The sequence below is a fragment of the Stigmatopora nigra genome, unplaced genomic scaffold, assembly GCF_051989575.1.
Source record: "Stigmatopora nigra isolate UIUO_SnigA unplaced genomic scaffold, RoL_Snig_1.1 HiC_scaffold_26, whole genome shotgun sequence".
Classification (NCBI taxonomy): Eukaryota; Metazoa; Chordata; class Actinopteri; order Syngnathiformes; family Syngnathidae; genus Stigmatopora; species Stigmatopora nigra.
In genome coordinates, this window is record NW_027551605.1 from 2,244,288 (window position 1) to 2,263,907 (window position 19,620).

The window sequence follows — 19,620 nt, forward strand, 5'->3', positions numbered from 1 at the left end:
TATTGACAATGAAGGGGGGCACACCATTCCTGGAAGTACTGCAATACCAGGTCGATGCGTGGAGTGGATGGAGCAAGCCCCTAGGCCATCTCCCAGTTCCAAAAATCAATTTAATATATGGTCCCCAGATAGGGGACGTATCAGATATTAAACTGATAAGAACAGATACTACACTTGATCTTAGCCAAAAGGCCGAGAAGCGATAACCCAGTGGCCGGCAGGAAGGACGGCTTCCTTCCAGCCATTACGAGCTATAGTAATGGTTACAAAGATCACATGACGACAAAGGCACACTTTGTACGACAAGCTAAAACTACACACAGTCTGTTTGATAATGGAAAACTGTGTTGCTTTTCTGTGTTTAAATGGAGCAAATGCTTCAAAAATGTGCTGTGGTTCAGGTCATGTGACTCACAACGGTCCAATAGGAAAGTAGCAATAACCTAAACCTATTTACCAGCAACCAAGGTTCTCCTTTTGGCAACCAATATCCTTAGCAGTGAAAAGCCATTTGTTTGAACATTATTTGCAAAAAATGAAAACAAATCAACAGCCCCTGCCTAATGTATTACTTCCTGTCCCCTGCACTTGTGATGAACAAAGACAACTTTCCACTAGTATGTCACAAAGTCGATCAACTCACAATTCAACTAGTATTGTCCACTTCAAAGATATTTAATTCAAATGATATAAATTATAACTGGATTGAACAATCACCTCACAGGCAAAATACACAAGAATTGAAAACCAGTGATTGATACAAACACAAAAATGATTTGAAGAAGAAAATACTACAATTTTCAGTTATGCCTCTATCACCTTGGCCTTGTTGTAAAGATCATTGTGTGGCCATTTTGAAAGCATCACAGAACCCAAAGGAATGCCAATGTTCAATCGACACATGGAATGCAGCGTGTGAGAATGATATCAACTTTGTTGAATTCGGGTGCACGTCAAATTGAAATTACCCTCCAGTTAAAAGGCAATTTAACACGATCAGGGGAGAGCGCGGACGCAGTCCCCCACTCTCAGAAATTGTGCAGTCGAGATTCCCGTATTTGGGGAATTCGCAGGGGTCAGCGTGGCCGGGAGTGCAATGGCTGAGCCTCACCCTGGGTGAACCACCTTCATGATCGTGGTGTCGCCCCTGCCAGGTAAGTATGAGTTGTACACAGACGCAGCACTATGTTCTTTCGCCTGCTCAACATCTTCAGTCATGGGCTCATCGGCACCCCTTTCTTAACCTGCTGCTGAAGTTGTATTTCAGATCTATCTCACTTTGGTGCCGAAAACCGTAGACCCAACAGCCAACAATTGCCGGAGCGACGACGACAGCATCCTCCATTGAAAGGGTCAACTCGACGGACGTTCCCTCGCCGCACCGGTGATCTGGCGACGGGTCCCCCGAACTAGGGCAGGTTCGGAACGAGCGAGATCGTGAGTTCACCCTTTGACTCCTGTCTCCGTGAAGTGTGATAATTTGAATGAGTATTATCACTGCGCTAGTATTAACATTTTGTGGTCTGGGAGCAACTTGCACAGAACATAATAGTTTGTGCTCTGGGACCAAAGTATGTAGAACACTATGGTCCGGGCCCAACTTAGGTAGAACAAAATAGAGTCAGGCACTCCGCTGAGATTAAATCAGGGACTTCTATTCTTGGTACGTTAATGGAGTCAGGGACTCTGCTAAGACAACGTCAGGGAGTTGTGGCCTTGGTATATTCAGAGATATTGGGTGAATCACAAAGTAGAGAATTTAATTTCTGTAAATGTGGAATAAAATTGTTGTTCAAACTATTGAGTAAGTGATAAATATGGGTCGGAGAGCGTCAAGGGAGATGGGTTTTTTGCCGGACTGTCGGATGGATTTGGCGGGTTACCGAATGTGGGGTGTGTGCGAATGCGCAGTGTGGGGGCTTGCATGTGTCACCCTCAATGGGCGCAGAGGCATGGTTTATGTACAAGTTTGAAGGAGGTAGAAGATTTGATGGAGACAGGCACTAATCTACCAATGTGATGATTTTTCTTAAAATACAGTGATTTGACAAATGAGGGAAGCTCCGCGTGCGCAGAGCATCAAAAAAATTGAACGGACCTCTTGATGTTCCTCCCCACGGAAATCTTTAGTAAAAGGCGATAGACTTGTGCGATCTGAAGAGAAACAAGTATACTGACGAAGGCACGACAGAACGAGCTATGTCTATATCCGCAATAGTACTTTAACACACAGGCTAATGCACTACTAACTAATGGGCGACTCCAGTCCTTTGAGCAGCCAATCACTTTTTTTTAATGCTGCCAATCACGTTGCAGCTACTGTATCAGGCAGACCGGGGATAGGAGCAGCGTTGTGGTGTAAGATGAAGCAGGGCATAGACATCATCATGTGGGTGTTGATCGGTTAGATTTATCGAAGTGTAGTGAAATTAACAAAGAATTCAAATGATCCAAATGACTTCACAACTATCACAAATTAACTCAATAACAACACTAGTTGACAGGTAACATGTTTACCTTTCACCATTACCTTCTCAAGAGTTCTAGGTTTAGAGGAGAGATAATGCTTGATATTGACATTGAAGAGGGGCACACCATTCCCGGAAGTACTGCAATACCAGGTCGATGCGTGGAGTGGATGGAGCAAGCCCCTAGGCCATCTCCCAGTTCCAAAAATCAATTTAATATATGGTCTCCGGATAGGGGACGTATCAGATATTATACTGATAAGAACAGATACTACACTTGATCTTAGCCAAAAGGCCGAGAAGCGACAACCCAGTGGCCGGCAGGAAGGACGGCTTCCTTCCAGCCATTACGAGCTATAGTAATGGTTACAAAGATCACATGACGACAAAGGCACACTTTGTACGACAAGCTAAAACTACACACAGTCTGTTTGATAATGGAAAACGGTGTTGCTTTTCTCTGTTTAAATGGAGCAAATGCTTCAAAAATGTGCTGTGGTTCAGGTCATGTGACTCACAACGGTCCAATAGGAAAGTAGCAATAACCTAAACCTATTTACCAGCAACCAAGGTTCTCCTTTTGGCAACCAATATCCTTAGCAGTGAAAAGCCATTTGTTTGAACATTATTTGCAAAAAATGAAAACAAATCAACAGCCCCTGCCTAATGTATTACTTCCTGTCCCCTGCACTTGTGATGAACAAAGACAACTTTCCACTAGTATGTCACAAAATCGATCAACTCACAATTCAACTAGTATTGTCCACTTCAAAGATATTTAATTCAAATGATATAAATTATAACTGGATTGAACAATCACCTCACAGGCAAAATACACAAGAATTGAAAACCAGTGATTGATACAAACACAAAAATGATTTGAAGAAGAAAATACTACAATTTTCAGTTATGCCTCTATCACCTTGGCCTTGTTGTAAAGATCATTGTGTGGCCATTTTGAAAGCATCACAGAACCCAAAGGAATGCCAATGTTCAATCGACACATGGAATGCAGCGTGTGAGAATGATGTCAACTTTGTTGGATTCGGGTGCACGTCAAATTGAAATTACCCTCCAGTTAAAAGGCAATTTAACAAACGATCAGGGGAGAGCGCGGACGCAGTCCCCCACTCTCAGAAATTGTGCAGTCGAGATTCCCACATTTGGGGAATTCGCAGGGGTCAGCGTGGCCAGGAGTGCAATGGCTGAGCCTCACCCTGGGTGAACCACCTTCATGATCGTGGTATCGCCCCTGCCAGGTAAGTATGAGTTGTACACAGACGCAGCACTATGTTCTTTCGCCTGCTCAACATCTTCAGTCATGGGCTCATCGGCACCCCTTTCTTAACCTGCTGCTGAAGTTGTATTTCAGATCTATCTCACTTTGGTGCCGAAAACCGGAGACCCAACAGCCAACAATTGCCGGAGCGACGACGACAGCATCCTCCATTGAAAGGGTCAACTCGACGGACGTTCCCTCGCCGCACCGGTGATCTGGCGACGGGTCCCCCGAACTAGGGCAGGTTCGGAACGAGCAAGATCGTGAGTTCACCCTTTGACTCCTGTCTCCGTGAAGTGTGATAATTTGAATGAGTATTATCACTGCGCTAGTATTAACATTTTGTGGTCTGGGAGCAACTTGCACAGAACATAATAGTTTGTGCTCTGGGACCAAAGTATGTAGAACACTATGGTCCGGGCCCAACTTAGGTAGAACAAAATAGAGTCAGGCACTCCGCTGAGATTAAATCAGGGACTTCTATTCTTGGTACGTTAATGGAGTCAGGGACTCTGCTAAGACAACGTCAGGGAGTTGTGGCCTTGGTATATTCAGAGATATTGGGTGAATCACAAAGTAGAGAATTTAATTTCTGTAAATGTGGAATAAAATTGTTGTTCAAACTATTGAGTAAGTGATAAATATGGGTCGGAGAGCGTCAAGGGAGATGGGTTTTTTGCCGGACTGTCGGATGGATTTGGCGGGTTACCGAATGTGGGGTGTGTGCGAATGCGCAGTGTGGGGGCTTGCATGTGTCACCCTCAATGGGCGCAGAGGCATGGTTTATGTACAAGTTTGAAGGAGGTAGAAGATTTGATGGAGACAGGCACTAATCTACCAATGTGATGATTTTTCTTAAAATACAGTGATTTGACAAATGAGGGAAGCTCCGCGTGCGCAGAGCATCAAAAAAATTGAACGGACCTCTTGATGTTCCTCCCCACGGAAATCTTTAGTAAAAGGCGATAGACTTGTGCGATCTGAAGAGAAACAAGTATACTGACGAAGGCACGACAGAACGAGCTATGTCTATATCCGCAATAGTACTTTAACACACAGGCTAATGCACTACTAACTAATGGGCGACTCCAGTCCTTTGAGCAGCCAATCACTTTTTTTTAATGCTGCCAATCACGTTGCAGCTACTGTATCAGGCAGACCGGGGATAGGAGCAGCGTTGTGGTGTAAGATGAAGCAGGGCATAGACATCATCATGTGGGTGTTGATCGGTTAGATTTATCGAAGTGTAGTGAAATTAACAAAGAATTCAAATGATCCAAATGACTTCACAACTATCACAAATTAACTCAATAACAACACTAGTTGACAGGTAACATGTTTACCTTTCACCATTACCTTCTCAAGAGTTCTAGGTTTAGAGGAGAGATAATGCTTGATATTGACAATGAAGAGGGGCACACCATTCCCGGAAGTACTGCAATACCAGGTCGATGCGTGGAGTGGATGGAGCAAGCCCCTAGGCCATCTCCCAGTTCCAAAAATCAATTTAATATATGGTCTCCGGATAGGGGACGTATCAGATATTATACTGATAAGAACAGATACTACACTTGATCTTAGCCAAAAGGCCGAGAAGCGACAACCCAGTGGCCGGCAGGAAGGACGGCTTCCTTCCAGCCATTACGAGCTATAGTAATGGTTACAAAGATCACATGACGACAAAGGCACACTTTGTACGACAAGCTAAAACTACACACAGTCTGTTTGATAATGGAAAACGGTGTTGCTTTTCTCTGTTTAAATGGAGCAAATGCTTCAAAAATGTGCTGTGGTTCAGGTCATGTGACTCACAACGGTCCAATAGGAAAGTAGCAATAACCTAAACCTATTTACCAGCAACCAAGGTTCTCCTTTTGGCAACCAATATCCTTAGCAGTGAAAAGCCATTTGTTTGAACATTATTTGCAAAAAATGAAAACAAATCAACAGCCCCTGCCTAATGTATTACTTCCTGTCCCCTGCACTTGTGATGAACAAAGACAACTTTCCACTAGTATGTCACAAAATCGATCAACTCACAATTCAACTAGTATTGTCCACTTCAAAGATATTTAATTCAAATGATATAAATTATAACTGGATTGAACAATCACCTCACAGGCAAAATACACAAGAATTGAAAACCAGTGATTGATACAAACACAAAAATGATTTGAAGAAGAAAATACTACAATTTTCAGTTATGCCTCTATCACCTTGGCCTTGTTGTAAAGATCATTGTGTGGCCATTTTGAAAGCATCACAGAACCCAAAGGAATGCCAATGTTCAATCGACACATGGAATGCAGCGTGTGAGAATGATGTCAACTTTGTTGGATTCGGGTGCACGTCAAATTGAAATTACCCTCCAGTTAAAAGGCAATTTAACAAACGATCAGGGGAGAGCGCGGACGCAGTCCCCCACTCTCAGAAATTGTGCAGTCGAGATTCCCACATTTGGGGAATTCGCAGGGGTCAGCGTGGCCAGGAGTGCAATGGCTGAGCCTCACCCTGGGTGAACCACCTTCATGATCGTGGTATCGCCCCTGCCAGGTAAGTATGAGTTGTACACAGACGCAGCACTATGTTCTTTCGCCTGCTCAACATCTTCAGTCATGGGCTCATCGGCACCCCTTTCTTAACCTGCTGCTGAAGTTGTATTTCAGATCTATCTCACTTTGGTGCCGAAAACCGGAGACCCAACAGCCAACAATTGCCGGAGCGACGACGACAGCATCCTCCATTGAAAGGGTCAACTCGACGGACGTTCCCTCGCCGCACCGGTGATCTGGCGACGGGTCCCCCGAACTAGGGCAGGTTCGGAACGAGCAAGATCGTGAGTTCACCCTTTGACTCCTGTCTCCGTGAAGTGTGATAATTTGAATGAGTATTATCACTGCGCTAGTATTAACATTTTGTGGTCTGGGAGCAACTTGCACAGAACATAATAGTTTGTGCTCTGGGACCAAAGTATGTAGAACACTATGGTCCGGGCCCAACTTAGGTAGAACAAAATAGAGTCAGGCACTCCGCTGAGATTAAATCAGGGACTTCTATTCTTGGTACGTTAATGGAGTCAGGGACTCTGCTAAGACAACGTCAGGGAGTTGTGGCCTTGGTATATTCAGAGATATTGGGTGAATCACAAAGTAGAGAATTTAATTTCTGTAAATGTGGAATAAAATTGTTGTTCAAACTATTGAGTAAGTGATAAATATGGGTCGGAGAGCGTCAAGGGAGATGGGTTTTTTGCCGGACTGTCGGATGGATTTGGCGGGTTACCGAATGTGGGGTGTGTGCGAATGCGCAGTGTGGGGGCTTGCATGTGTCACCCTCGATGGGCGCAGAGGCATGGTTTATGTACAAGTTTGAAGGAGGTAGAAGATTTGATGGAGACAGGCACTAATCTACCAATGTGATGATTTTTCTTCAAATACATTGATTTGACAAATGAGGGAAGCTCCGCGTGCGCAGAGCATAAAAAAAATTGAACGGACCTCTTGATGTTCCTCCCCACGGAAATCTTTAGTAAAAGGCGAAAGATTTGTGCGATCTGAAGAGATACAAGTGTACTGACGAAAGCACGACAGAACGAGCTATGTCTATATCCGCAATAGTACTTTAACACACAGGCTAATGCACTACTAACTAATGGGCGACTCCAGTCCTTTGAGCAGCCAATCACTTTTTTTTAATGCTGCCAATCACGTTGCAGCTACTGTATCAGGCAGACCGGGGATAGGAGCAGCGTTGTGGTGTAAGATGAAGCAGGGCATAGACATCATCATGTGGGTGTTGATCGGTTAGATTTATTGAAGTGTAGTGAAATTAACAAAGAATTCAAATGATCCAAATGACTTCACAACTATCACAAACTAACTCAATAACAACACTAGTTCACAGGTAACATGTTTACCTTTCACCATTACCTTCTCAAGAGTTCTAGGTTTAGAGGAGAGATAATGCTTGATATTGACAATGAAGGGGGGCACACCATTCCTGGAAGTACTGCAATACCAGGTCGATGCGTGGAGTGGATGGAGCAAGCCCCTAGGCCATCTCCCAGTTCCAAAAATCAATTTAATATATGGTCCCCAGATAGGGGACGTATCAGATATTAAACTGATAAGAACAGATACTACACTTGATCTTAGCCAAAAGGCCGAGAAGTGATAACTCAGTGGCCGGCAGGAAGGACGGCTTCCTTCCAGCCATTACGAGCTATAGTAATGGTTACAAAGATCACATGACGACAAAGGCACACTTTGTACGACAAGCTAAAACTACACACAGTCTGTTTGATAATGGAAAACTGTGTTGCTTTTCTGTGTTTAAATGGAGCAAATGCTTCAAAAATGTGCTGTGGTTCAGGTCATGTGACTCACAACGGTCCAATAGGAAAGTAGCAATAACCTAAACCTATTTACCAGCAACCAAGGTTCTCCTTTTGGCAACCAATATCCTTAGCAGTGAAAAGCCATTTGTTTGAACATTATTTGCAAAAAATGAAAACAAATCAACAGCCCCTGCCTAATGTATTACTTCCTGTCCCCTGCACTTGTGATGAACAAAGACAACTTTCCACTAGTATGTCACAAAATCGATCAACTCACAATTCAACTAGTATTGTCCACTTCAAAGATATTTATTTCAAATGATATAAATTATAACTGGATTGAACAATCACCTCACAGGCAAAATACACAAGAATTGAAAACCAGTGATTGATACAAACACAAAAATGATTTGAAGAAGAAAATACTACAATTTTCAGTTATGCCTCTATCACCTTGGCCTTGTTGTAAAGATCATTGTGTGGCCATTTTGAAAGCATCACAGAACCCAAAGGAATGCCAATGTTCAATCGACACATGGAATGCAGCGTGTGAGAATGATATCAACTTTGTTGAATTCGGGTGCACGTCAAATTGAAATTACCCTCCAGTTAAAAGGCAATTTAACAAACGATCAGGGGAGAGCGCGGACGCAGTCCCCCACTCTCAGAAATTGTGCAGTCGAGATTCCCGCATTTGGGGAATTCGCAGGGGTCAGCGCGGCCGGGAGTGCAATGGCTGAGCCTCACCCTGGGTGAACCACCTTCATGATCGTGGTGTCGCCCCTGCCAGGTAAGTATGAGTTGTACACAGACGCAGCACTATGTTCTTTCGCCTGCTCAACATCTTCAGTCATGGGCTCATCGGCACCCCTTTCTTAACCTGCTGCTGAAGTTGTATTTCAGATCTATCTCACTTTGGTGCCGAAAACCGGAGACCCAACAGCCAACAATTGCCGGAGCGACGACGACAGCATCCTCCATTGAAAGGGTCAACTCGACGGACGTTCCCTCGCCGCACCGGTGATCTGGCGACGGGTCCCCCGAACTAGGGCAGGTTCGGAACGAGCAAGATCGTGAGTTCACCCTTTGACTCCTGTCTCCGTGAAGTGTGATAATTTGAATGAGTATTATCACTGCGCTAGTATTAACATTTTGTGGTCTGTGAGCAACTTGCACAGAACATAATAGTTTGTGCTCTGGGACCAAAGTATGTAGAACACTATGGTCCGGGCCCAACTTAGGTAGAACAAAATAGAGTCAGGCACTCCGCTGAGATTAAATCAGGGACTTCTATTCTTGGTACGTTAATGGAGTCAGGGACTCTGCTAAGACAACGTCAGGGAGTTGTGGCCTTGGTATATTCAGAGATATTGGGTGAATCACAAAGTAGAGAATTTAATTTCTGTAAATGTGGAATAAAATTGTTGTTCAAACTATTGAGTAAGTGATAAATATGGGTCGGAGAGCGTCAAGGGAGATGGGTTTTTTGCCGGACTGTCGGATGGATTTGGCGGGTTACCGAATGTGGGGTGTGTGCGAATGCGCAGTGTGGGGGCTTGCATGTGTCACCCTCGATGGGCGCAGAGGCATGGTTTATGTACAAGTTTGAAGGAGGTAGAAGATTTGATGGAGACAGGCACTAATCTACCAATGTGATGATTTTTCTTAAAATACATTGATTTGACAAATGAGGGAAGCTCCGCGTGCGCAGAGCATCAAAAAAATTGAACGGACCTCTTGATGTTCCTCCCCACGGAAATCTTTAGTAAAAGGCGAAAGATTTGTGCGATCTGAAGAGAAACAAGTGTACTGACGAAAGCACGACAGAACGAGCTATGTCTATATCCGCAATAGTACTTTAACACACAGGCTAATGCACTACTAACTAATGGGCGACTCCAGTCCTTTGAGCAGCCAATCACTTTTTTTTAATGCTGCCAATCACGTTGCAGCTACTGTATCAGGCAGACCGGGGATAGGAGCAGCGTTGTGGTGTAAGATGAAGCAGGGCATAGACATCATCATGTGGGTGTTGATCGGTTAGATTTATCGAAGTGTAGTGAAATTAACAAAGAATTCAAATGATCCAAACGACTTCACAACTATCACAAATTAACTCATTAACAACACTAGTTCACAGGTAACATGTTTACCTTTCACCATTACCTTCTCAAGAGTTCTAGGTTTAGAGGAGAGATAATGCTTGATATTGACAATGAAGAGGGGCACACCATTCCTGGAAGTACCGCAATACCAGGTCGATGCGTGGAGTGGATGGAGCAAGCCCCTAGGCCATCTCCCAGTTCCAAAAATCAATTTAATATATGGTCCCCAGATAGGGGACATATCAGATATTAAACTGATAAGAACAGATACTACACTTGATCTTAGCCAAAAGGCCGAGAAGCGATAACCCAGTGGCCGGCAGGAAGGACGGCTTCCTTCCAGCCATTACGAGCTATAGTAATGGTTACAAAGATCACATGACGACAAAGGCACACTTTGTACGACAAGCTAAAACTACACACAGTCTGTTTGATAATGGAAAACTGTGTTGCTTTTCTGTGTTTAAATGGAGCAAATGCTTCAAAAATGTGCTGTGGTTCAGGTCATGTGACTCACAACGGTCCAATAGGAAAGTAGCAATAACCTAAACCTATTTACCAGCAACCAAGGTTCTCCTTTTGGCAACCAATATCCTTAGCAGTGAAAAGCCATTTGTTTGAACATTATTTGCAAAAAATGAAAACAAATCAACAGCCCCTGCCTAATGTATTACTTCCTGTCCCCTGCACTTGTGATGAACAAAGACAACTTTCCACTAGTATGTCACAAAATCGATCAACTCACAATTCAACTAGTATTGTCCACTTCAAAGATATTTAATTCAAATGATATTAATTATAACTGGATTGAACAATCACCTCACAGGCAAAATACACAAGAATTGAAAACCAGTGATTGATACAAACACAAAAATGATTTGAAGAAGAAAATACTACAATTTTCAGTTATGCCTCTATCACCTTGGCCTTGTTGTAAAGATCATTGTGTGGCCATTTTGAAAGCATCACAGAACCCAAAGGAATGCCAATGTTCAATCGACACATGGAATGCAGCGTGTGAGAATGATATCAACTTTGTTGGAAACGGGTGCACGTCAAATTGAAATTACCCTCCAGTTAAAAGGCAATTTAACAAACGATCAGGGGAGAGCGCGGACGCAGTCCCCCACTCTCAGAAATTGTGCAGTCGAGATTCCCACATTTGGGGAATTCGCAGGGGTCAGCGTGGCCGGGAGTGCAATGGCTGAGCCTCACCCTGGGTGAACCACCTTCATGATCATGGTATCGCCCCTGCCAGGTAAGTATGAGTTGTACACAGACGCAGCACTATGTTCTTTCGCCTGCTCAACATCTTCAGTCATGGGCTCATCGGCACCCCTTTCTTAACCTGCTGCTGAAGTTGTATTTCAGATCTATCTCACTTTGGTGCCGAAAACCGGAGACCCAACAGCCAACAATTGCCGGAGCGACGACGACAGCATCCTCCATTGAAAGGGTCAACTCGACGGACGTTCCCTCGCCGCACCGGTGATCTGGCGACGGGTCCCCCGAACTAGGGCAGGTTCGGAACGAGCAAGATCGTGAGTTCACCCTTTGACTCCTGTCTCCGTGAAGTGTGATAATTTGAATGAGTATTATCACTGCGCTAGTATTAACATTTTGTGGTCTGGGAGCAACTTGCACAGAACATAATAGTTTGTGCTCTGGGACCAAAGTATGTAGAACACTATGGTCCGGGCCCAACTTAGGTAGAACAAAATAGAGTCAGGCACTCCGCTGAGATTAAATCAGGGACTTCTATTCTTGGTACGTTAATGGAGTCAGGGACTCTGCTAAGACAACGTCAGGGAGTTGTGGCCTTGGTATATTCAGAGATATTGGGTGAATCACAAAGTAGAGAATTTAATTTCTGTAAATGTGGAATAAAATTGTTGTTCAAACTATTGAGTAAGTGATAAATATGGGTCGGAGAGCGTCAAGGGAGATGGGTTTTTTGCCGGACTGTCGGATGGATTTGGCGGGTTACCGAATGTGGGGTGTGTGCGAATGCGCAGTGTGGGGGCTTGCATGTGTCACCCTCGATGGGCGCAGAGGCATGGTTTATGTACAAGTTTGAAGGAGGTAGAAGATTTGATGGAGACAGGCACTAATCTACCAATGTGATGATTTTTCTTAAAATACATTGATTTGACAAATGAGGGAAGCTCCGCGTGCGCAGAGCATCAAAAAAATTGAACGGACCTCTTGATGTTCCTCCCCACGGAAATCTTTAGTAAAAGGCGAAAGATTTGTGCGATATGAAGAGAAACAAGTGTACTGACGAAAGCACGACAGAACGAGCTATGTCTATATCCGCAATAGTACTTTAACACACAGGCTAATGCACTACTAACTAATGGGCGACTCCAGTCCTTTGAGCAGCCAATCACTTTTTTTTAATGCTGCCAATCACGTTGCAGCTACTGTATCAGGCAGACCGGGGATAGGAGCAGCGTTGTGGTGTAAGATGAAGCAGGGCATAGACATCATCATGTGGGTGTTGATCGGTTAGATTTATCGAAGTGTAGTGAAATTAACAAAGAATTCAAATGATCCAAATGACTTCACAACTATCACAAATTAACTCAATAACAACACTAGTTCACAGGTAACATGTTTACCTTTCACCATTACCTTCTCAAGAGTTCTAGCTTTAGAGGAGAGATAATGCTTGATATTGACAATGAAGGGGGGCACACCATTCCTGGAAGTACTGCAATACCAGGTCGATGCGTGGAGTGGATGGAGCAAGCCCCTAGGCCATCTCCCAGTTCCAAAAATCAATTTAATATATGGTCCCCAGATAGGGGACGTAACAGATATTAAACTGATAAGAACAGATACTACACTTGATCTTAGCCAAAAGGCCGAGAAGCGATAACCCAGTGGCCGGCAGGAAGGACGGCTTCCTTCCAGCCATTACGAGCTATAGTAATGGTTACAAAGATCACATGACGACAAAGGCACACTTTGTACGACAAGCTAAAACTACACACAGTCTGTTTGATAATGGAAAACTGTGTTGCTTTTCTGTGTTTAAATGGAGCAAATGCTTCAAAAATGTGCTGTGGTTCAGGTCATGTGACTCACAACGGTCCAATAGGAAAGTAGCAATAACCTAAACCTATTTACCAGCAACCAAGGTTCTCCTTTTGGCAACCAATATCCTTAGCAGTGAAAAGCCATTTGTTTGAACATTATTTGCAAAAAATGAAAACAAATCAACAGCCCCTGCCTAATGTATTACTTCCTGTCCCCTGCACTTGTGATGAACAAAGACAACTTTCCACTAGTATGTCACAAAATCGATCAACTCACAATTCAACTAGTATTGTCCACTTCAAAGATATTTAATTCAAATGATATAAATTATAACTGGATTGAACAATCACCTCACAGGCAAAATACACAAGAATTGAAAACCAGTGATTGATACAAACACAAAAATGATTTGAAGAAGAAAATACTACAATTTTCAGTTATGCCTCTATCACCTTGGCCTTGTTGTAAAGATCATTGTGTGGCCATTTTGAAAGCATCACAGAACCCAAAGGAATGCCAATGTTCAATCGACACATGGAATGCAGCGTGTGAGAATGATATCAACTTTGTTGGAAACGGGTGCACGTCAAATTGAAATTACCCTCCAGTTAAAAGGCAATTTAACAAACGATCAGGGGAGAGCGCGGACGCAGTCCCCCACTCTCAGAAATTGTGCAGTCGAGATTCCCACATTTGGGGAATTCGCAGGGGTCAGCGTGGCCGGGAGTGCAATGGCTGAGCCTCACCCTGGGTGAACCACCTTCATGATCATGGTATCGCCCCTGCCAGGTAAGTATGAGTTGTACACAGACGCAGCACTATGTTCTTTCGCCTGCTCAACATCTTCAGTCATGGGCTCATCGGCACCCCTTTCTTAACCTGCTGCTGAAGTTGTATTTCAGATCTATCTCACTTTGGTGCCGAAAACCGGAGACCCAACAGCCAACAATTGCCGGAGCGACGACGACAGCATCCTCCATTGAAAGGGTCAACTCGACGGACGTTCCCTCGCCGCACCGGTGATCTGGCGACGGGTCCCCCGAACTAGGGCAGGTTCGGAACGAGCAAGATCGTGAGTTCACCCTTTGACTCCTGTCTCCGTGAAGTGTGATAATTTGAATGAGTATTATCACTGCGCTAGTATTAACATTTTGTGGTCTGGGAGCAACTTGCACAGAACATAATAGTTTGTGCTCTGGGACCAAAGTATGTAGAACACTATGGTCCGGGCCCAACTTAGGTAGAACCAAATAGAGTCAGGCACTCCGCTGAGATTAAATCAGGGACTTCTATTCTTGGTACGTTAATGGAGTCAGGGACTCTGCTAAGACAACGTCAGGGAGTTGTGGCCTTGGTATATTCAGAGATATTGGGTGAATCACAAAGTAGAGAATTTAATTTCTGTAAATGTGGAATAAAATTGTTGTTCAAACTATTGAGTAAGTGATAAATATGGGTCGGAGAGCGTCAAGGGAGATGGTTTTTTTGCCGGACTGTCGGATGGATTTGGCGGGTTACCGAATGTGGGGTGTGTGCGAATGCGCAGTGTGGGGGCTTGCATGTGTCACCCTCGATGGGCGCAGAGGCATGGTTTATGTACAAGTTTGAAGGAGGTAGAAGATTTGATGGAGACAGGCACTAATCTACCAATGTGATGATTTTTCTTAAAATACATGGATTTGACAAATGAGGGAAGCTCCGCGTGCGCAGAGCATCAAAAAAATTGAATGGACCTCTTGATGTTCCTCCCCACGGAAATCTTTAGTAAAAGGCGAAAGATTTGTGCGATCTGAAGAGAAACAAGTGTACTGACGAAAGCACGACAGAACGAGCTATGTCTATATCCGCAATAGTACTTTAACACACAGGCTAATGCACTACTAACTAATGGGCGACTCCAGTCCTTTGAGCAGCCAATCACTTTTTTTTAATGCTGCCAATCACGTTGCAGCTACTGTATCAGGCAGACCGGGGATAGGAGCAGCGTTGTGGTGTAAGATGAAGCAGGGCATAGACATCATCATGTGGGTGTTGGTCGGTTAGATTTATCGAAGTGTAGTGAAATTAACAAAGAATTCAAATGATTCAAATGACTTCACAACTATCACAAATTAACTCAATAACAACACTAGTTCACAGGTAACATGTTTACCTTTCACCATTACCTTCTCAAGAGTTCTAGGTTTAGAGGAGAGATAATGCTTGATATTGACAATGAAGAGGGGCACACCATTCCCGGAAGTACTGCAATACCAGGTCGATGCGTGGAGTGGATGGAGCAAGCCCCTAGGCCATCTCCCAGTTCCAAAAATCAATTTAATATATGGTCCCCAGATGGGGGACATATCAGATATTAAACTGATAAGAACAGATACTACACTTGATCTTAGCCAAAAGGCCGAGAAGCGACAACCCAGTGGCCGGCAGGAAGGACGGCTTCCTTCCAGCCATTACGACCTATAGTAATGGTTACAAAGATCACATGACGACAAAGGCACACTTTGTACGACAAGCTAAAACTACACACAGTCTGTTTGATAATGGAAAACTGTGTTGCTTTTCTGTGTTTAAATGGAGCAAATGCTTCAAAAATGTGCTGTGGTTCAGGTCATGTGACTCACAACGGTCCAATAGGAAAGTAGCAATAACCTAAACCTATTTACCAGCAACCAAGGTTCTCCTTTTGGCAACCAATATCCTTAGCAGTGAAAAGCCATTTGTTTGAACATTATTTGCAAAAAATGAAAACAAATCAACAGCCCCTGCCTAATGTATTACTTCCTGTCCCCTGCACTTGTGATGAACAAAGACAACTTTCCACTAGTATGTCACAAAATCGATCAACTCACAATTCAACTAGTATTGTCCACTTCAAAGATATTTAATTCAAATGATATAAATTATAACTGGATTGAACAATCACCTCACAGGCAAAATACACAAGAATTGAAAACCAGTGATTGATACAAACACAAAAATGATTTGAAGAAGAAAATACTACAATTTTCAGTTATGCCTCTATCACCTTGGCCTTGTTGTAAAGATCATTGTGTGGCCATTTTGAAAGCATCACAGAACCCAAAGGAATGCCAATGTTCAATCGACACATGGAATGCAGCGTGTGAGAATGATATCAACTTTGTTGGATTCGGGTGCACGTCAAATTGAAATTACCCTCCAGTTAAAAGGCAATTTAACAAACGATCAGGGGAGAGCGCGGACGCAGTCCCCCACTCTCAGAAATTGTGCAGTCGAGATTCCCACATTTGGGGAATTCGCAGGGGTCAGCGTGGCCGGGAGTGCAATGGCTGAGCCTCACCCTGGGTGAACCACCTTCATGATCGTGGTATCGCCCCTGCCAGGTAAGTATGAGTTGTACACAGACGCAGCACTATGTTCTTTCGCCTGCTCAACATCTTCAGTCATGGGCTCATCGGCACCCCTTTCTTAACCTGCTGCTGAAGTTGTATTTCAGATCTATCTCACTTTGGTGCCGAAAACCGGAGACCCAACAGCCAACAATTGCCGGAGCGACGACGACAGCATCCTCCATTGAAAGGGTCAACTCGACGGACGTTCCCTCGCCGCACCGGTGATCTGGCGACGGGTCCCCCGAACTAGGGCAGGTTCGGAACGAGCAAGATCGTGAGTTCACCCTTTGACTCCTGTCTCCGTGAAGTGTGATAATTTGAATGAGTATTATCACTGCGCTAGTATTAACATTTTGTGGTCTGGGAGCAACTTGCACAGAACATAATAGTTTGTGCTCTGGGACCAAAGTATGTAGAACACTATGGTCCGGGCCCAACTTAGGTAGAACAAAATAGAGTCAGGCACTCCGCTGAGATTAAATGAGGGACTTCTATTCTTGGTACGTTAATGGAGTCAGGGACTCTGCTAAGACAACGTCAGGGAGTTGTGGCCTTGGTATATTCAGAGATATTGGGTGAATCACAAAGTAGAGAATTTAATTTCTGTAAATGTGGAATAAAATTGTTGTTCAAACTATTGAGTAAGTGATAAATATGGGTCGGAGAGCGTCAAGGGAGATGGGTTTTTTGCCGGACTGTCGGATGGATTTGGCGGGTTACCGAATGTGGGGTGTGTGCGAATGCGCAGTGTGGGGGCTTGCATGTGTCACCCTCGATGGGCGCAGAGGCATGGTTTATGTACAAGTTTGAAGGAGGTAGAAGATTTGATGGAGACAGGCACTAATCTACCAATGTGATGATTTTTCTTCAAATACATTGATTTGACAAATGAGGGAAGCTCCGCGTGCGCAGAGCATCAAAAAAATTGAACGGACCTCTTGATGTTCCTCCCCACGGAAATCTTTAGTAAAAGGCGAAAGATTTGTGCGATCTGAAGAGATACAAGTGTACTGACGAAAGCACGACAGAACGAGCTATGTCTATATCCGCAATAGTACTTTAACACACAGGCTAATGCACTACTAACTAATGGGCGACTCCAGTCCTTTGAGCAGCCAATCACTTTTTTTTAATGCTGCCAATCACGTTGCAGCTACTGTATCAGGCAGACCGGGGATAGGAGCAGCGTTGTGGTGTAAGATGAAGCAGGGCATAGACATCATCATGTGGGTGTTGATCGGTTAGATTTATCGAAGTGTAGTGAAATTAACAAAGAATTCAAATGATCCAAGTGACTTCACAACTATCACAAATTAACTCATTAACAACACTAGTTCACAGGTAACATGTTTACCTTTCACCATTACCTTCTCAAGAGTTCTAGGTTTAGAGGAGAGATAATGCTTGATATTGACAATGAAGAGGGGCACACCATTCCCAGAAGTACTGCAATACCAGGTCGATGCGTGGAGTGGATGGAGCAAGCCCCTAGGCCATCTCCCAGTTCCAAAAATCAATTTAATATATGGTCCCCAGATAGGGGACGTATCAGATATTAAACTGATAAGAACAGATACTACACTTGATCTTAGCCAATAGGCCGAGAAGCGATAACCCAGTGGCCGGTAGGAAGGACGGCTTCCTTCCAGCCATTACGAGCTATAGTAATGGTTACAAAGATCACATGACGACAAAGGCACACTTTGTACGACAAGCTAAAACTACACACAGTCTGTTTGATAATGGAAAACTGTGTTGCTTTTCTGTGTTTAAATGGAGCAAATGCTTCAAAAATGTGCTGTGGTTCAGGTCATGTGACTCACAACGGTCCAATAGGAAAGTAGCAATAACCTAAACCTATTTACCAGCAACCAAGGTTCTCCTTTTGGCAACCAATATCCTTAGCAGTGAAAAGCCATTTGTTTGAACATTATTTGCAAAAAATGAAAACAAATCAACAGCCCCTGCCTAATGTATTACTTCCTGTCCCCTGCACTTGTGATGAACAAAGACAACTTTCCACTAGTATGTCACAAAATCGATCAACTCACAATTCAACTAGTATTGTCCACTTCAAAGATATTTAATTCAAATGATATAAATTATAACTGGATTGAACAATCACCTCACAGGCAAAATACACAAGAATTGAAAACCAGTGATTGATACAAACACAAAAATGATTTGAAGAAGAAAATACTACAATTTTCAGTTATGCCTCTATCACCTTGGCCTTGTTGTAAAGATCATTGTGTGGCCATTTTGAAAGCATCACAGAACCCAAAGGAATGCCAATGTTCAATCGACACATGGAATGCAGCGTGTGAGAATGATATCAACTTTGTTGGATTCGGGTGCACGTCAAATTGAAATTACCCTCCAGTTAAAAGGCAATTTAACAAACGATCAGGGGAGAGCGCGGACGCAGTCCCCCACTCTCAGAAATTGTGCAGTTGAGCTACCCACATTTGGGGAATTCGCAGGGGTCAGCATGGCCGGGAGTGCAATGGCTGAGCCTCACCCTGGGTGAACCACCTTCATGATCTTGGTATCGCCCCTGCCAGGTAAGTATGAGTTGTACACAGACGCAGCACTATGTTCTTTCGCCTGCTCAACATCTTCAGTCATGGGCTCATCGGCACCCCTTTCTTAACCTGCTGCTGAAGTTGTATTTCAGATCTATCTCACTTTGGTGCCGAAAACCGGAGACCCAACAGCCAACAATTGCCGGAGCGACGACGACAGCATCCTCCATTGAAAGGGTCAACTCGACGGACGTTCCCTCGCCGCACCGGTGATCTGGCGACGGGTCCCCCGAACTAGGGCAGGTTCGGAACGAGCAAGATCGTGAGTTCACCCTTTGACTCCTGTCTCCGTGAAGTGTGATAATTTGAATGAGTATTATCACTGCGCTAGTATTAACATTTTGTGGTCTGGGAGCAACTTGCACAGAACATAATAGTTTGTGCTCTGGGACCAAAGTATGTAGAACACTATGGTCCGGGCCCAACTTAGGTAG

General features: G+C 43.9%; 23 non-coding genes across 23 annotated transcripts; all 23 read right to left on the minus strand.

The window, feature by feature from the left end:
• Nucleotides 1-13: 13 nt before the first annotated feature.
• LOC144192613 (U2 spliceosomal RNA) lies at nt 14-204 on the minus strand. The gene has a single exon (XR_013325260.1). It is a non-coding gene; the product is annotated as a U2 spliceosomal RNA (small nuclear RNA).
• A 793-nt stretch (nt 205-997) lies between these two features.
• Nucleotides 998-1,162, minus strand: LOC144192520 (U1 spliceosomal RNA). The gene has a single exon (XR_013325172.1). It is a non-coding gene; the product is annotated as a U1 spliceosomal RNA (small nuclear RNA).
• An 897-nt stretch (nt 1,163-2,059) lies between these two features.
• On the minus strand, nt 2,060-2,172 carry LOC144192794 (U5 spliceosomal RNA). The gene has a single exon (XR_013325434.1). It is a non-coding gene; the product is annotated as a U5 spliceosomal RNA (small nuclear RNA).
• Nucleotides 2,173-2,584: 412 nt separating this feature from the next.
• Nucleotides 2,585-2,775, minus strand: LOC144192665 (U2 spliceosomal RNA). The gene has a single exon (XR_013325309.1). It is a non-coding gene; the product is annotated as a U2 spliceosomal RNA (small nuclear RNA).
• A 795-nt stretch (nt 2,776-3,570) lies between these two features.
• Nucleotides 3,571-3,735, minus strand: LOC144192747 (U1 spliceosomal RNA). The gene has a single exon (XR_013325391.1). It is a non-coding gene; the product is annotated as a U1 spliceosomal RNA (small nuclear RNA).
• An 897-nt stretch (nt 3,736-4,632) lies between these two features.
• LOC144192796 (U5 spliceosomal RNA) lies at nt 4,633-4,745 on the minus strand. Its single transcript, XR_013325436.1, has one exon. It is a non-coding gene; the product is annotated as a U5 spliceosomal RNA (small nuclear RNA).
• A 412-nt stretch (nt 4,746-5,157) lies between these two features.
• Nucleotides 5,158-5,348, minus strand: LOC144192667 (U2 spliceosomal RNA). The gene has a single exon (XR_013325311.1). It is a non-coding gene; the product is annotated as a U2 spliceosomal RNA (small nuclear RNA).
• A 795-nt stretch (nt 5,349-6,143) lies between these two features.
• On the minus strand, nt 6,144-6,308 carry LOC144192759 (U1 spliceosomal RNA). The gene has a single exon (XR_013325402.1). It is a non-coding gene; the product is annotated as a U1 spliceosomal RNA (small nuclear RNA).
• An 897-nt stretch (nt 6,309-7,205) lies between these two features.
• Nucleotides 7,206-7,318, minus strand: LOC144192789 (U5 spliceosomal RNA). The gene has a single exon (XR_013325430.1). It is a non-coding gene; the product is annotated as a U5 spliceosomal RNA (small nuclear RNA).
• Nucleotides 7,319-7,730: 412 nt separating this feature from the next.
• Nucleotides 7,731-7,921, minus strand: LOC144192621 (U2 spliceosomal RNA). Its single transcript, XR_013325267.1, has one exon. It is a non-coding gene; the product is annotated as a U2 spliceosomal RNA (small nuclear RNA).
• Nucleotides 7,922-8,716: 795 nt separating this feature from the next.
• LOC144192495 (U1 spliceosomal RNA) lies at nt 8,717-8,881 on the minus strand. The gene has a single exon (XR_013325147.1). It is a non-coding gene; the product is annotated as a U1 spliceosomal RNA (small nuclear RNA).
• An 897-nt stretch (nt 8,882-9,778) lies between these two features.
• On the minus strand, nt 9,779-9,891 carry LOC144192708 (U5 spliceosomal RNA). Its single transcript, XR_013325349.1, has one exon. It is a non-coding gene; the product is annotated as a U5 spliceosomal RNA (small nuclear RNA).
• A 412-nt stretch (nt 9,892-10,303) lies between these two features.
• LOC144192633 (U2 spliceosomal RNA) lies at nt 10,304-10,494 on the minus strand. The gene has a single exon (XR_013325278.1). It is a non-coding gene; the product is annotated as a U2 spliceosomal RNA (small nuclear RNA).
• Nucleotides 10,495-11,289: 795 nt separating this feature from the next.
• LOC144192802 (U1 spliceosomal RNA) lies at nt 11,290-11,454 on the minus strand. Its single transcript, XR_013325442.1, has one exon. It is a non-coding gene; the product is annotated as a U1 spliceosomal RNA (small nuclear RNA).
• Nucleotides 11,455-12,351: 897 nt separating this feature from the next.
• On the minus strand, nt 12,352-12,464 carry LOC144192679 (U5 spliceosomal RNA). The gene has a single exon (XR_013325321.1). It is a non-coding gene; the product is annotated as a U5 spliceosomal RNA (small nuclear RNA).
• A 412-nt stretch (nt 12,465-12,876) lies between these two features.
• Nucleotides 12,877-13,067, minus strand: LOC144192644 (U2 spliceosomal RNA). Its single transcript, XR_013325288.1, has one exon. It is a non-coding gene; the product is annotated as a U2 spliceosomal RNA (small nuclear RNA).
• Nucleotides 13,068-13,862: 795 nt separating this feature from the next.
• On the minus strand, nt 13,863-14,027 carry LOC144192804 (U1 spliceosomal RNA). Its single transcript, XR_013325444.1, has one exon. It is a non-coding gene; the product is annotated as a U1 spliceosomal RNA (small nuclear RNA).
• Nucleotides 14,028-14,924: 897 nt separating this feature from the next.
• On the minus strand, nt 14,925-15,037 carry LOC144192680 (U5 spliceosomal RNA). Its single transcript, XR_013325322.1, has one exon. It is a non-coding gene; the product is annotated as a U5 spliceosomal RNA (small nuclear RNA).
• Nucleotides 15,038-15,449: 412 nt separating this feature from the next.
• Nucleotides 15,450-15,640, minus strand: LOC144192646 (U2 spliceosomal RNA). Its single transcript, XR_013325290.1, has one exon. It is a non-coding gene; the product is annotated as a U2 spliceosomal RNA (small nuclear RNA).
• Nucleotides 15,641-16,435: 795 nt separating this feature from the next.
• Nucleotides 16,436-16,600, minus strand: LOC144192631 (U1 spliceosomal RNA). The gene has a single exon (XR_013325276.1). It is a non-coding gene; the product is annotated as a U1 spliceosomal RNA (small nuclear RNA).
• Nucleotides 16,601-17,497: 897 nt separating this feature from the next.
• LOC144192784 (U5 spliceosomal RNA) lies at nt 17,498-17,610 on the minus strand. The gene has a single exon (XR_013325425.1). It is a non-coding gene; the product is annotated as a U5 spliceosomal RNA (small nuclear RNA).
• A 412-nt stretch (nt 17,611-18,022) lies between these two features.
• LOC144192649 (U2 spliceosomal RNA) lies at nt 18,023-18,213 on the minus strand. The gene has a single exon (XR_013325294.1). It is a non-coding gene; the product is annotated as a U2 spliceosomal RNA (small nuclear RNA).
• A 795-nt stretch (nt 18,214-19,008) lies between these two features.
• Nucleotides 19,009-19,173, minus strand: LOC144192544 (U1 spliceosomal RNA). The gene has a single exon (XR_013325196.1). It is a non-coding gene; the product is annotated as a U1 spliceosomal RNA (small nuclear RNA).
• Nucleotides 19,174-19,620: the final 447 nt, after the last annotated feature.